Consider the following 15,165-nt stretch of genomic DNA (forward strand, 5'->3'; position numbering starts at 1 on the left):
CTGGATCAAGGTTGCAGTTTTCCTGTCCTGAGTATAGCCCTGGTCACTACTCAAGGCTAAGAATCAAGGACTACTCAAAGACACATCCCTTGAGTGCTGACTTTCTTCCCAACTCTCTCTCTCTCTCTCTCTCTCTCTCTCTCTCTCTCTCTCTCTCTCTCTCTCTCTCTCTCTCCACTTGTCATCATCCTTCTTTATTCTCTTCCCCCAAATTCTCCCTTCATTAGAGTCGAGCATTGATAGCCAGCTCAGGATTGGTGCTTATTCTATCCTGAGGTAGAAGAATCGCCCACTGAGTGGTGAAGAAAGATATAAGGAAGATTGATGATGATATGAAATGAAAATATCAATAAAAATATACAAAAGAAAGCAATGCTCCCTTTACTAGCCTCCACCACCCATAGCCAGCTCAGGGGCACATGCTTACTATTTCAATGCAAAGGGATTCCACGACACCATCCATTTTTGATTGAGACTAACCACTTGTATAGTCTTGCTATACCTTCACATCTGGCTTCGCTCGGCTGAAGGCATTTTCAGGTTAGTGACTGTGACATAACCATAAGACATGAGGATAATGAGGAAGGAGAGCAACCCTATGCAAACCAGTACTACAAACATTATTATTTGAGCAATGAAGGGGTTGGAGCAGGATTGAGCTATGATCTGAGGCACATCACAGATAAAGTGATTCATTTTGTTTGGCCCACAGAAATGGAGGTGGAACTCAGCTGCTGTTTGAACTAGGCTACTGAGGCACCCAGTCACATTGGTCCCAGCCACCAATTTTCCACAGATGGGCAGATGCATGATGATGGAGTACCTCAGTGGGCTTCAGATGGCTGCATAGTGGTCATATACCATGATAGCCTAGAGCCAGCAAGAGACGGCCCCTTCAAAGTCATTATAAAACACGGAGTGGCACCGGCCAGAAAGGAAATCTTTTTTTCTTCTGGGAAGAAGTCAGAGAGCATTCTTAGATTAATAGAGGAAGAGTAGCAGATGTCTATGAAGGACAGGAAACTGAGGAAAAAGTACATGGGGGAGTGAAGATGGGAGTCACTTCTGATGAAGAGGATTAGGCCTGTGTCCAAGTGCAAGTAGGGAGATAGATTCCTAAGAATGCTGCAAAGAGGATGACCCACAGCTCTAGTTAGTCTGAGATTCCCTGGAGGATGAGGAAGGTTACAGATGTCTCATTTCTTCCCAAATCCATCGATCTGTTGAGAAGAAAATGAGACAAGAAAAGTTTTGTAACTCCCTACTCTCAACTTTTCAGTGCCTCCTGCTTGCCCCTTGAATAAAATACAAAATTCTCACCCTGGAATTTAAAGGCCCCACAATCAGGATATCCCCTAACTTTCCATGTATCTTCCATATTAGTTCTTTTCATTCTCTGTTTCAGTTAAATTGACCTTCATACCATTCCTACTCACATAATAGTGCACACCCTACCACCATGTCTTGGAAAACACTTCTGCATATTAGAATCCCTACCTTCTTTCAAACCACCTTAAGCTCACCATCTTACAAGGCCTCTTCTGATTCATCCAGTTATTTCTCCCTTGCCCCCGTACTCTATTATGGATCTTGCCTTGTCGAGCCCAACCTTACATTACACCCACCATCCGCTGACTTCACTCCTATTTACATACTGCAGAATGAAGCTGGAGAAAATCATGAAACCATGATGATTGGCTTGACTACAAATTTAGGTTGCATCATATTAACTGCACCTTTATTGTGACCTCCTTAATCACTATCTCCCTCATCATAGCAGCTTTTCCAAACTTTTTAATTCCTGCTCAAACCTCCCTTCCTTCCCTTGCCTCATGATGTGACAACCCTGACTCATATTTCACTGAAAAAAATGAGGCTTTTTGCCAAAAGTTCTTTTTTTTCTCTCCTCCTCCTCATCTCATATTACTCAGATACATTCCTCTACTTTCTTCTTTATCCATGACTCACATGATGAGATAGCCTTTCTCCCTGCCAAGGCAAACCCTTCTATTTGCATACATCCCATCCCATTTTCTCTCGCAGATGATTCCATCTATCCTCCCCACTGTCACTAATCTTTCATCTCTTCCTGTATGCTGATCTTTCCCCCTGCTGCCTAAAAATATGCTAATGTCTCCCGTATCCTCAAAAACTCTCACTTCAACTATCCATCTTATATATCATCTAGTGCCTCCACTCCCTTTCCTATCATGCTTTTAATTCTTTGCAGTTTGACTTCTGACCTCATCATTCAACTGAAACTGCTCCCTCCAAAGTTACCAATGATCTCTTGTTTAATTAATTAATTATTTTAAAAATTCTTTTCTTTTTAAATTTTGAGTTTCAAATTCTCTCCCTTGATGTTCATCATTGAGGAATGACTGGACAAGTTGTGGTATTTAATTGTGATGGAATACCATTGTGCTATAAGAAATGATGAACAGAATGATTTCAGAAAAATCTGGAAAGACTTACATGAACTGATGCAAAGTGAAGTGATCAGAACCAGAACATTGTACACAGTAACAATAATATTGTATGATGAACAACTGTGAACAACTTACCTATTCATAGCTATGCAATGATCCAAGACAATTCCAGAGGACTCATGATGAAAAATTCTATCCCCCTCCAGAGAAAGAATTAATGAAGTCTGAATGCAGATCAAAGCATACTATTTTTCACTTTATTTTTTTCATGGTTTTTTTGGTCGGTGTTTTCTTTCACAATATGTTTAATATGGAAATAGGTTTTGCATGATTGTACATGTATAACCTATATCAAATTGCTTACCACTCAGGGAGGGAGAGGAAAGGGAAGGAAGGAGAGAATTTGGAATTCAAAATTTCAAAAATGAAAAAAATGTTTTTACATATAATTGGGAAAAATAAAATATTATTTTAAAAAACCATTTGATGTAAAAAAAATTTTCCTCCCTCCCACCCCTTCCACATCCACTGAGAAGATAAGCAAAATGATATCAATTATACATGTGAAATCATGCAAAACAGATTTCCATATTAACCATATTGCAAAAAAAGAGAAAATTATACTTCAATTTGCACTTAAAATTAATCAGTTCTCTGGAGGTGAATAGCATTTTTTCATTATGAGTCCTTTGGAATTGTCTTGGATAATTATATTAATCAGAATAGCCATCTTTCGCATTTGATCATTGTTACAATATTGCTGGTGTTGTGCACAATGATCTCCTGGTTCTTCTCACTTCACTTTCCATCAGTTCATATATATCTTGCCATGTTACTTTTTTTCTGAAACCATCCCCCTTGTCATGATCTAATACTCTTTTCTCAATCTTAATCCTTCTTGATCTCTCTGCAACCTGTGACACTTGTTGACCACTCTCTTCTTGAAACTCTCTTCTCTCAGGACAACTAGATGGTGCAGCGTATAGAGCACTGGCCCTAAAGTCAGGAGGACCTGAGTTCAAATCTGGCCTCAGACCACACATTGGACATTTACTAGCTGTGTGACTCCGGGCAAGTCACTTAACCCCAATTGCCTAAGAAAAAACTCTTTTGTCTCTAGTTTTGTTTTGTTTTGTTTTTTAATATCAACCTCTCCTAGTAATCTTCATGTATTTTCACTAATCCTTCTCAGTTTCCTCCTTTGCTGAATATTCATCAAGGTTATGTCCACTAACCATGAGCTTCCTTAAAGCTCTGTCATGGGCCTCTTATTCTTCTTTCTCTATTCTGTTTCATTTAATGATCCCATCAGCTCCCCTTGATTTGATTATCATCTCTATGCAGATGATTTTCAGATCCATTTATCCAGCCCCAACTTCTTTCCTGACCTCTAGGCTCATACCTCCAATGGCCTATTAGACACCTCAAACTAGATGTCCCATAGAGATCTTAAATTCAATAATGTCCAGAACTGAACTCCCTAGCTTTCCCCACACACCATCATCCCCTCTGCCTAACTTTCCTATTCCTGTCAAGGGCTCTATCATTTTCCCATCTCCCAAATTCACAGTCTAGGTGTTATTCTCAACTCCTCACTGTCTCCCACCCCCAGTAAGCTGCCAAGTCTTGTCAATGCTAACTTCATAGCATCTTTCATATACTCCCCCTTCTCTCCTCTTACACTGCCACTTCCCTGGTCCAGGCTCTCATCACCTCAGACCTGGACTATTGCAATAGTATACTGACTGGTCTCCCTGTCCCAAATCTCTCCCCACTTCACATCCTCTCTCAGCTGTCAAATTGATCTTCCTAAGGTGCAAGTCTGATCATGTCACCCACCTATTCAATAAACTCCAGCAGCTTTCTATTACCTCCAGGATCAAATACAGTATCTCTTTTAAAGTTCATCGTAACCTTACTCCTTCCTACCTTACCAGTATTCTTACACCTTACATCCCTCTTTGATCTGGTGACATCAGTTTCCTTTCTGTACCTGGCACTCTATCTCCCAGCTCTGGTCATTTTTACTGACTGTTACCCATCCCTGGAATTCTCTCCTCCTCTCTGCTTTCTAGCTTTTCTGGCTTCCTCCAACTTTCAGCTAAAATCCCATCCTCTTCAAGAAACCTTTTTTTTAAGAATGCTAGCACCTTCCCTCTGTGACTACCTATAATATATCTTGGTTTTTTTCTTAGTTGTTTGCATACTATCTCCCCCATTAGATTGTGGTCTCCATGAAAGTAGGGAATATCTTCTACCTTTCTTTGTATATAATACTTAGCACAGTAGCTGGCACATAGTAGCACTTGTTAACTTATTTTTAAGCAAGACTTCTCACCTCTATGACTAAAAAGATAAAGCAAGAGAGAGTGCTTCGGGAAACCATATGTTGTGTTGACATTAACAAAGATGTGCTTTATCCTCAAAAACATAAAGTGCTTCTGGGAATGGCAAGTAAACTGCTCTCCCAGAATTCTCATTATTCCCAGGGTGCTTGCTCCTTTGCTATACTTCGTTTCTAATTGATGTTTGGGTCACCTGAGATTTTGCTTAAGCATTAATTCATTAACTACATAAAAATATAGTTGTAGATTTGGGGAAGGTCTTTCAAGGAAAAACTTAATGACCATTAAGAACAAAAAAAAACTTTCACAGTGTTATCATTAATATTGCATACATGATTTAATATAGATGCTACTTTTCTCTTGCTTAGGACTTAGAGCTGGGAGGGATTTAGAGATAATCTTTTCTAACCCGTTCATTATACAGATAATGAAACTGACGCCTAGAGAGGGTAAGCAAATTGTCCACAGTCATGTGATTATAGATTTGTAGACCGAAGAGCTCTCAGAAGTCATCTGGTATAAACTCCTCATTTTTTCATGTGAGGAAACTGAAGCCTAGAAAAGTTAAATGACCTGCTTAAAGTTTCAACAAAGGAGACCTGGGTTCTAATTCCAGTTATGTGATTAACTCACACGGTGACCTTGGGAAAGTTCTTTGCCTTTTCTGGGATTCAGTTTCACCAATTTAAAATGAGGAGGCCCCTTCTAATGCCCCTGCATTCTATGTGGTAAGTTCTTTTTCTGGTCTGATGTCCCATGTTCCAAGTTTCTTCCAGCTGTAACATATTCTGTTCTAGAGTTTATTTGAACTCTTACATTTGAAGTTCTAAAGAACCTCCCAATCTGGCATTTGATGTTCTATGATGTCTTTTCACTCTAACATTCTATATCCCAATGTCCTTTGCAGTCTTGTGATCATTAAGATTTATACTATTAATAGGACTTCTCATCTCCTTGACCAGGAAGATGTCAATAGATTCACAGTGACATCCTGCACCCCAAAGAGAAAGTCATATTTACTATTTTGATCTGAACAAAAGTAAAATCTACCCTGGAAACAATAAATAACCATAGCATAAAATAGCCTGTATCACTTTAAGGTTTGTACAACACCTCACTTGTTATTTATCTCATTTAAACATCACAGCAACTCTGTGAGCAAAGTGCTATCATTATCTTCATCTGACAGATAGGAAACCCAAACTGAGACAATTAAGTGCCCAGAGCCACATAACTATTAATTGTCTGAGTCAAAGCAATATTTACTGTGGCTTTCATAACTCAAAATTCAAAACTCTATTAACTGCTGTCTACTTTCAAAATGCTTCTGAGAATGTCAACTCATAGCTCTATTGGCCAAGAATCTGCATCATTTCCAGGGAGCTACTCCACTCCTCTGCTTTCTTTTTCATTGCTCTTTGGGTCTCCTGAGATTGAGCATAATGATGAGGGAATTAATTCCCTCACAACATGCATCAACATGGAAGGTAGACAATGGAAGACTCTTTCCAATTGAAGTTTGATGGCAGATAGGAACAAAGGGGGAATTTTGCAGCACCATTCTTCCCATGCTTAGGATCCTAGCATTTGGACCTGAATGAGGATTTAAAGGTTATGTAGGTCAACTCCCTCATTTTACATGTTAGGAAATAGACACACAGAGAGAGGAAGTCATTTACTCAAGGTATATAATTACCATGGATGATAAGAACCAAAGAGAGGATTCAGGCTCTAATCCCTTGATTCCAAATTTAGTGATATTTCTACTACATCTCACTTCTTCCATGATTATTTTTTTTGGTAATGACTACAATTGCTCCCCTGAGACTCATCCCATAACCATCCTTAGTCTCGCCATAAAGAGGTTTAACCAACTGATCTATTTCTTTGTCTAGTTTCCTCATCAACCACAGCCTTTCTGGGGGATGCTTTCAATTCTGGGAAATCCCCCAGAGAGAATTTCAGAGAGCCTCCTAGAGGGAAAATCAGACATCATCGAAGACTGTGAGAATTCTTTCCCACTTTATTCTCCCTCTTCATGTCTCTGGGATGGAAGAACAGATTCAAGGCATAATCTAGAGAAGAACCCACAACAGCCTCATGGGCCCCAATGTCAATGATGCTACCTTCTCAGCCTATGAGAACTGTTTTCCTTCCTATGGTTCATTTCATAGACTTTCTTTAAAAAATAATTAGGAAGAGGCCAAGATGGTGGATTGGGGCAACCATCCAGCTGAACTCTCCCAACATTCCCCTCCAAACAACCTTAAAACAATGCCTCAAATCAAATTTTGGAGTGGAAGAGCCAATGAAAGTTTGGAGTGATACATTTCTCCAGCCTAAGAAAATTTAAGAGGTTGGCAAGAGAAGTTTGTGACACCATATTAGAGGCCCATCTGGAGTCCACAAACACAATGGTGTTTGCAATACAGACCACAGCAGCTTTGAAAGCTCTTAGCCCAGAGCTAGTAAGGGGGTTAGATAACTAGTCATAAAAAGATATCAGGGAACACTTTGCTGGCACTGGGTACAGCTGGTGAGAATTGGCAACTCTATTGCTCATACATAGTTCTGGATTGCAGTTCCTGGGTAGAGAAGAGAGCTGGTAATTGGTCACAAGGGAGCAGGGGCCCTGGTCACAGTTCCAAAGCAACGATAGCACTAGCCTTTGAAGCTGCAGGGGATCAGGAACCTTTCCTGGGTAAATACCAGAGTACAAACCAAGAGAGCAGTGACCATACCTCTCCCAGAATCACACCACCTTGGAAGCACCAAAAACAGCATCATTTGGGCAGGAGGGCACCTCCTATTGGCATCTAGTCTCTTATGTCTACCTCTGCAGACAGAGAAAAATTTCAAGAAAACAGAGGAAAGTTATTTCAGTAATGGTATATAGATCTGACCATTATCTATCACATCTTTATCACCTTCTGGATGAACTATGATCCACATTAGTGTTCTGAAACATCCATACTGAAACCAGGCCATTTGCATGTCAGTCTACTTGTCTCAAGTTTTCTATCCAAGGAAGATATCCCAATCTTTTTTTTTTTTAATGCCTTAAAGGTTTTGCTATGCAAAAGCCAATGTTGTAGGTCATGTCCATATGGCAGCCACCACATTGATGTCTCTGGCTTTTGCCTAGTATTTGATAAATATTTAAATGCACACTGTTGAAACTAGTAAAACGCCATTACATTAATAAATGTCATATATCTCTCCTCTAAAACAAGCTCAGATTTATCAAAGATAATAGTCACTCAAATTTCCTTCATTAAAATGTGAAGTACTTGTTTTCTATTTTCCTAAGTAATTTGTCACTTTAATTAGCTTTCTTTCCTATAATCCCATAGATTTCTAAATTCTGATGTGCAACAATCATTTGTGCTAGATACATTTAAAGTAGACATTGAAATTTCAAGTAAAAGAAGCTGTATCCACATCTACTGGACTGAATACATGTCTCAACACCTAGGTTTACTTTTATGAGTGATACAAATACATTTTACATTCTCCAATAATGGATGCCTACAGCATTAATTTGTAAGCTTCCCCACACAATGAAACAAGTTATACAGGAATGTGTATTTACCGACATTATTGTTCTAGACTGTGATTTTTTTTTCTATCCCTTCTCCCCCCACCCTCCCCACTCAGTTTCCACAGACTAATGTACCAGTCCTTAATCTTCGGCTATGAAATCTGTTTGACTTGAATGAGGCAATGTTAGTCATTAAGGCTTGCTTTTGTATCATAGCTTTATCCTCAGATATGATGCCATTTTTTTGAAGGTACAGTGGGAGAATCATGGCTATTTTGTATCTTCAGGTTCTATGTTTATGGCTTTCCTTTCTATGTCAGAAACTGAGTGAGGAAAATCTTCCAAAATCCCAAGGCTTTCTGATGACTGAGACTTGCCCTCATAACTGAAATAAAGTCTGCTCAGCTCCCTATCCATCACAAAACGTGGAGGCTGTCTGTTTTGTAAACTGGACATTCGAAGACTCAAGGGTCTTTCTCCTACTTGTCCTGCAGAATCATATGCTATTAAGACATTTGGACTGTGGTCTTCCGAGCTCTGCGGATAAAACCCTGCAGACAATGGCTTCTCCTCATAACCAGCTTGGGTACAAAGGAATTCCATCTGTTTTGTGTCACCTTTTCAGGCTGCTGAGAATTGAGTGCGGTAAATTCTTCACCTTTAGCTGTGGCCAGCGCTAACTGAGATTTGACAGCATCCTTCTGGAAAAGGGTCTGCACAGTATCCTGGAAATCTGGGAACCCATTCTCTATTTTAATTCTCTTGGGGACATAATTCGTTTCTTTCTCCACATTTAGACCTGGTTGTTCGGTAAGTGTACTTGTAGGTGACCTTCGAGAAATCTGCCGAGAAAGGGCAAAGAGTTCATCTCTTCTGGTCAAAAGGGCGTTATCTTTTACACAGGGCTGAGCGGCTGCTTCATTAACAATCCGCTCCTGAAGTGTGAGATGTCTACAATCTTTCCTTTTTAGTCCCATCTCCCACATATTGCGCTGTATTTCCGAATCTCCTCCTCTTTATGCGGATCGTCATCATTCATCGTTTTAGACAATTTCTCGTGGGTTTCAGCAATTCTTTCCCTTCATTCGAGTCACTTCGGGGGCGCGTGGGGACCATTCCATCCACACACTCAGCCACAGACAGAGCAGCAGCTGCCTCTAGAGTCTCCTTTGGGGAAGCTGGAGAGGCTGGGGAGACGAGGTCTCCTGGGGAGAGGCTGTGCTCGCTTTCCGTATTGTGGTGACCTTGCCAAAGTCTGGAGTCGCTGGCAGTCAGTAGCGCTAAGGTCCCCACGACGCCCGACTTAGCAGACCCCAGGCTCTGCACACGTGTGGTAGCAGCACATTTGGGAATCTTCAAATGAGGTTCTCGAGCATTGACGCTCCTCTCCTAAGAACTGTAGGACATTCCCAAACACGTAGGAGAACCGTCTAGTAATTTATAAACGGGGATGCTACTGACAGGCAAGGAAGTCGGAGGCCGATTAAAAAGGCCAGGGTTTGTAACCCAGCCCCTCAAAGCCTTCTGTAACCTTCTGAATGAAGGGGCTTGTTAGCCATGCCCACTAGGCCCAGGATTTCCAAGAATTCCTCTTCGCCTACTTCACAGGGATGCTGGACGTTATCACCACCGAGTTGGGTGAAGGCACCAAAATAAGAAAGTTGGCTCTTTGTAATATTCGGTACAACTCAAGCTCCCCCAAGTTCCTTGATGCCAGTACTGAGGGGCCAACTTTGAAAGAGGATGCAGCTCTCTTTTCTCTCTCAACTCCGAAATTAGTGCCAATCACTCCCCACCTCTCCCCACCCGCCCCACAGCGCTCTCAGGACAGCGGACAGCGACAGCAGCAGAGACTCCTCTCTCCTGGGAAGGGGAGAGGGAGAGAAGAGAAAATGGTGGGAGCCTCTCTCCTCCACCCCCGCCCCTTTAATGCACCCCCATTATCCCTCTTCCTCCCCCTCCGCTCCGTCTTCCTCGGGCTCCCCACAATGGCTCTGGGGGACCTCTAGTTGCGGGCTGCCGGTGGAGTGGGCGGAGGAGTTGAGCCTGGTGCGCGGCAGTGGCGTGTCCCTCCCTGCCAACCACAACTCACCCCCTCCCACCACCATTGCCACTCCCTCCCCCATCCCGCTGCCTCCCGCTGTCTCGCTCCCCTCCGCCTCCTCTCACATTTAACTTGACTTGTCTACAGGAGACATGGAAAAGAGAAGACCTTCTTGTTCAGTGAATCTGTTTCTTTCAAGTTGGTTACCCATTGACTCTAGACAATAATCAATTTAATAATTACGTGGCCTGGGAAATATATGCCTGTCATTATTTCTGATATACCACCTGCAGCACTGGGAATTTAAATGATTTGTTCGGGGCCATATATAGTATTTGTCAGAGGTGAGACTTGAACGGGAATTCATGTGTTTGAGGCCAGCCTTCCGCTATGCTGACTTGCTTCTTTATTTTTACTTAAAGCTTTGGAAGCATCTAACCCTACACATAGTTCAAGAAGTGGCATGGGAGCACCAGAAGGGTTGAGTAATTGGTGCTGCCGCTGCCGGATTTCACCTGTGGAAGGAAGTTCGTTAAATAGAGGAGAGAGATGATTCATTGAGGACCCCTACTCAAACTCTAATCAGTACTAGTCAGTTCATTATGATTCCATAAGGGGTGATGGTTGTAAGCAATTATTTCAAAATATTCATCTATTAAATACATATTTGGTCAATCACCTAATAATAGGTATAAAAATAAGCAGTGTATTAATCCATGTTTTGGATGTCACCTGGAATATAGATTCTAATAGAAGGGCCTTATAATAGGCCTCAAACTTTAATGTAATATTCATTACTTGTTTACTAGCTATGGAGCTCACTGGTTTAACGGCAAGAATGCTGACCCGGATATCTCCATCCTGTTTTGCTCAAAATCCACAATCAAAGCAAACGTTGAGTGGTGGCATGATACGGAAAGTACCCCCCCCATATGTTCTTGGAGCATATGTATAGCTTGTACCATCACCTCTTGCCTAACCTAGAGGAGCCCATCAATCTTGTGACCACCTAGTCAGCTGAGATAATCCTTGCTTCAGCTAACTCATGACCCTGCTGACATGTTATTTTTGCTTATTTTAGCTTATGTGTCATATGTCAACCAATGGAATTCTCTATTTTGTATATTTGCTTTAGAATGTCTAGGTAATGAATCTCATATCAAACCCTATAAAAATAAAGCCCTGGAAGGAGGGGGTATCTCAGATCCTGAGGAAGATCTGGGGTCCACTTCCCATGGACCCTTTAATAAAGTGCCATTGGCTCAGAGTTCTGCCTCAGTCCCCTTTTATTGAGGAGATTTAGTTATGCCAGGGGTGGAGAGACAGAAAAGACAAGGAGAGATCAAAAGAAAATGCTTCCACCAAAATCACAGAAGTAGAAAACAGATAGCTTTGGAGGTGCAGTATAAAGCAGTATGGCATGGTCTTGGAGATACTTGACTTGGAATCTAGAAGATATGGGTTTAAATTCTACCTATGATAGAACATCCATGTGATGATGGCCAAGTCATTTAACCTCCTTCAGATACAATTTCTTCATATGGAAAATGAAGAAGTTAGACTAGATTGTCTCCAAACTTTTAAAATCCTATGGGTTCTATATAACTTGAAGTATGGAAGACTTGGGCTCAAATCCCATCAATGCTATTTACTAGCTATGTGATTATTTCTGTTGTTCAGTCATTTTCAGTTCTATCTGACTCTCCTGGACCCCATTTGGAGCTTTCTTGGCAAAGATACTGGAGTAGTTTGCCATTTCCTTCCCCAGCCCATTCTACAGATAAGGAAACTAAGGCAAACAAAGTTAAACGATTTGCCCAGTGTCACACAGCTAGTAAATATCTGAGGCCAGATTTGGATTTAGGAAAATGAGTCTTCCTGACTCAAGTCTGGGCACTCTATCCACTTCACCACCTACCTGCCCCAAGTCACTAAACCTGCAGTATTTCTTTATAGTCTGGATGGGACTGGTTGAGTGCTGTCTCTTGGCCATCATGGCATACAACTTCTGTGTGGCTATCTGCAGCCCACTGAGATATTCTACCATCATGGATCTCCAAGTCTTCAGGAAGATGGTGGTTGGGGCTTACATGGTTAGATTTTTCAATAGCCTTCTTCAAACAAGCTCTGGATGGGCTCATCATCTGTGAGGCAAACATAATTAATCATTTTTTTTTCTGTTATGTGCCTCAGACCATAGCCTTGTCCTGCTCCAACTCCTTTATTAACAAAATAATGATATTTGTATTCATATCTGCACTGCATTGTTCTCATTCCTCATTATCCTCATGTCCTATGGATACATCTCAATTATAGTCCTGAAAATGACCTCCACCAAAGGAAAGGTCAAAGCCTTCATTGCCTATGCCTCTCACCTGATAGCTGTGGCATTCTTCTATGGCACTGCCTTTTTTTGTGTACCTCTGTTCCAACTCTGGCCATTCCCCAAACTTGGACAAGATTATCACTATGTTGAAACCCCTGATCTACAGCTTCGTGAACAAGAGGCTTATAAAAAGAGATGGTTACCCCTTAGTAATTACATTTGTCTTCATCTTTATTATTATGAATTAATGATGATCACCTTAGTAACAACTGGGGGAAATTGAGACCACTGATCCATTGGTATAGGTTCCACTCTAAGCTGAAATTCTGTCCATTAAAACAGATGGGCTACCTACTTATAAAATTGGTTTTAGAGTTTCCTAGGTCACTTAGAGGTTAAGCGACTTGCCCATGGCCAAGTAGTGTGAACCTAGGTGGTCTAGGTTGGTCTTCTATTCACTAAGTTATGCTTTTTGATAATAATTCTAGCAATAACTACTTAAGTAATATTCCAAAAATAACCAATGGTAAATTTTATGTGAAGCCTAAATTAAAATAGGTACAGAGGTCATTTAAAAAATAAATTGTTATTGATATCTTTGTTTTTACATGATTTAATTTCCCCCTGTGTCCCTCTTCCTTTCCCTTCCCAGAAATCAAGCTCTTATAAAAGATAATTTTATTGAGCGTTTTTTTCACTGAAAAATTAATCTGGCTCATTTAATGATAGGGAGGATAAAGTAGGAAAGTATGTATGCTGGACTGATATCTTCAAAGTATAAAAAAGAAACAAAGGAATTCACTAATGCAATGAGTGGATCTTCTCTAAGAAATATGTGGTCCTACAGCATTTAATGAGATAATACATATCTATTGAGGTAATTTGTACTTCCTGAGCACTGTTTATTTTTCAAAATGTTTTTCTCATAGTCAACTAGAGACACTGTGAATATAAGCATTACTATTTCTGTTTGACAGATGAGAAAGAATGGAAGGAAATAGGCATTTATTAAGTCCTTCCTATGTGCCAGGTACTAGGCAAAGAGCTGCAGATGCAAATACAGAAAGACAGTCACTGGCCTCAGGGATCTTACATTCTTGTAGGGAAAAATAACACAAAAAAAGAGGGAAAGGTAGAGAAAGAAAGGTATCTGGAGTGGTAACATAGATCTGAAGTTTAGAAAGTCAGAAACAGGGCCTGGAAAAGAATGAAAGCAAGTCATCCTGGACTTATCCAGAAAATGGAGATTCCAAGATGAGCTAACCAATGGGCAAAGTAGCATAGTCTCTGCAGAGGAAAATTCCACAGTGAGCGGGCCACATGCATAAGTCTCGGAGCCAAGTCTCCTGGCTACAAGTTGTTTCCTCAATTGCAAAATGGACATAATAATACTTGCTTTATTATGATACATATCTCATGGGGTCATTGTGATGCTCACATGAGATAATATATTCATAGCACTGTCTGGCTACTCCCAAGCTTCTTATGCCTATGTGGGATGCAGTCCCTTCTAATGAATGCTCATAAATCTGCAATCCTCCTGAATTTCTTCATGCAAAAGGTGAACATTTTATCATCAATTATACAGTGTTGATGAAAATGAATAATTTACTTAAAATAGAAAATCAGGAAAACACACTGATAACACATTCCCAATGCCCATGTCCCAAGTCAAACTACCTCCCAACTCTCCTGTACATCTAGCCCAATGAAGCTAGAAGCCCAGCATCTGTCTATGGAAACCAGAAGCATTGAGATGACAAATTTCTATAAATCAATGCTTCCAACCAATCATCAAGCATTTACTAGGACCTACCACGTTTCATGCACTGTGCTAGAATCTGGAGAAACACAAATAAAAAATGAATTAGTCATCTTCAAAGAGCTTATAGTCTATAAGTGAGAATAACATGCACACGCACACACAATATACACAAATATATAATACAAGGTAATTTGGAGTCCAACCCCATCATTTTGTAAATATGGAGACTGAGGTCTGAAGAGGTTAAACAAAGACACAGATTAAATTGATTTGAAAGATGGGTATAAAATAGCCTAAAAAGAGTGTACGTCTTCTATGGGGCTCACACAGTATAGGACCTTAGAATCAATGGACTTAACAGACCATTCCCCTCATTGAGGCTGATAAAATTTAAGTTATTTGCTAAAAATCACAAAGCTAGCAAGTGGCAAATCCAAGATTCAAAGCAAGATCTGTTAATTCCATATACAATTGACTTTCTACCATATCACAATCTTACCTTGCTCCTACAGAAATAAAAAGAAGGCTTATATTAGCTGGTGATCTAGTGATGGGCAGTAGAACCAAAGTGGGCCTTGAAGCTGGAGCTGAGGAAAGGGGGTAGAGCAGGTCCTGGGGACTGGGCATACAGGCCAAATGGAAAGCCAAACTGGAGAGTACATGGAAGGCATCATATATTGCTTGACCTCTGTATAGTTACAACAGATTAAGGCAA

At 40.6% G+C, this 15,165-nt stretch overlaps 2 pseudogenes; both read right to left on the reverse strand.

Annotated features, from left to right (window-relative positions):
- Window positions 1–504: 504 nt before the first annotated feature.
- On the reverse strand, window positions 505–1,216 carry LOC114023679 (annotated as a pseudogene).
- A 7,369-nt stretch (window positions 1,217–8,585) lies between these two features.
- Window positions 8,586–10,423, reverse strand: LOC114023688 (annotated as a pseudogene).
- Window positions 10,424–15,165: the final 4,742 nt, after the last annotated feature.

Source organism: Vombatus ursinus, unplaced genomic scaffold, assembly GCF_900497805.2.
Source record: "Vombatus ursinus unplaced genomic scaffold, bare-nosed wombat genome assembly UNPS02004444.1, whole genome shotgun sequence".
Taxonomy (NCBI): Eukaryota; Metazoa; Chordata; class Mammalia; order Diprotodontia; family Vombatidae; genus Vombatus; species Vombatus ursinus.